We start from the raw sequence: 2,047 nt of genomic DNA, 5'->3' as shown, positions 1-2,047 counted from the left end.
TTCTGATGAAGGGTCTAGGCCCGAAACATCAGCCTTCCTGCTCCTATGATGCTGCTTGGCCTGCTGTGTTCATCCAGCTCTACACCTTGTTATCTGAGAATAGGAGTTATGAGTTCAGAATGATCAAAAGTGATTAGTAATGCCCTGCAGTTCAATTCTGGGCCTTTTCTATCCACATTGCAACTTAATGATTTGCATGTATGCGTAGAGTGAAATGTGTTGAAATTTTCAGATGATATCAAAATAGAACCTTTCACTAATTCTTTAGAAAATAGAGGAAGCTTCAAAGAGAAAACGATAAGATGGAGGGGTAGGCTAAAAGAAAATGACAGAAAGAAACTTATGACAGCAAGTGTGAATTGATAAATTTTGGTTGAAAAACAATAACATCAGCAGTAATTATATTCAGGATGCAGGATGGCTTATGGCTGTCAGAGAGCAAAGAGATTTGTTGGGTTGAAGTATACAAGTTCACAGTTAGGACTTCGGATTGACAAGGCAGAATTCTAGAATTTAGCACAACGTTTAGAATGTAAAAGCCAAGTAGTGGTTTTTTTTCACACTATGTATACAACTGTAATAAGTGCTGAGCTGAACAATGTCTGGCATTGTGTTCTAGACTATTGGAAAGATATTGAGGCTTTAGAATTTATACAAATGCAAATTTATGCAAATTTGCTAGAATGCTGCCTGGTATGAAGAAATACAAAGGTGGAAACTTTGGTAGGAAAGTTGGAACTGAAGTCAAATGTCAGCCAGACTAGCTAAGGACTGCAGTTTCCTTTCCTAAAGATCATTAGAGAACCAGATGGGTTTTTCCTGACAATCGGCAGTGGTTTCATGGCCATTGTTAGGCTCTGAATTCCAGATGTTCATTGAATTCAAATTTCTCCATCTGCTGTGGTGGAATTTGAACTCAGGTCCCCCAGAACATTACCTAGGTTGCTAAATTAGTCATCTGGCAATGATACAACTAGGCCATCATCTCCCCAGCCTCCTGTTATCACTACTATTTTCCAACCATGCATTGAGCAGTGACGTGAGATTCTCGCTGATGAGTGACGAGAAACTTTTTGCATTCCTTGACATGGTCATTATCATGTCACCTCACCTCATAGGTACACAGTGTTGCATTCTCCCAACCAGACAATTCTTCAAATGAAAGTTAGAGTGAGTTAACTAGCAACTCCAACTCCACCAATACTTCAGGGCACGCTCCATCGGCAGACACCACATGTACCCTGTACTTAGCAGGACCTCCAGGTCTCCATTGGCAAAGCAGAATGCCAATTGCTCTCTGTCTGACATGTCCAAGACAAATAAAACAAATTATTCAGTGCAGCTGTGGACAGCCAGTGCTTGGCCAGGTACAAGGCCGAGCTTTAAAGATAGTGCTCGCACCTGGAATCCCAAAAAACCTGGCATCTGGCCAGTTCTTCTGCCTGTGGCAGGTGGGAGGATACAATGGGTGAGGCATCATGGGGCATGGTCCATAAATAACGAGGTGAGTTTGGGAAGGTAGTGCAGGAAGGTCTGTTAAGGCTTGCGAAGAGAAACACTCCACAAAGCTTGCTAAAATTGCTACTATCTGATTGTTGGTAAGATTCATCCCAAAGATACAATTGCAATTTGTGGTTGACAATAAAACAATTGAAATAATTGTATGATATGACAGAAATATCTAAATTATGAAACAATGCAACAGGAAAAATAGAAGCAGCCTGATTCCAGGATTTTTGAGATCCAGAATAAAGATCATAGGCATGTAAGCAATTAAAAGAGTTTTAGAATATGTTTTAAATATTTAAATATTTTAAAAAATATTTCTGAGCAGTTCCTTTCTTCCAAAGTTAATGGTTTAAATAAAAATAGCATTAATATTCAGTTCACAAAGCTTTGCAAGTTAATGATTTAGATAAAAATAATGTTAATATTTAAAACAAGATTGGATAAATGGATGAAGAAAAGGGGGAATAAAGTATTAAAATAGGATAAATGTGCTTAACCACTGTAAATTTGAAGTCATCCAAAACTCTGCTGCCAATGA

This window comes from Rhincodon typus, chromosome 12 (genome assembly GCF_021869965.1).
Source record: "Rhincodon typus isolate 14 chromosome 12, sRhiTyp1.1, whole genome shotgun sequence".
Classification (NCBI taxonomy): domain Eukaryota; kingdom Metazoa; phylum Chordata; class Chondrichthyes; order Orectolobiformes; family Rhincodontidae; genus Rhincodon; species Rhincodon typus.
Note: the sequence above shows the minus strand (reverse complement) of the source record.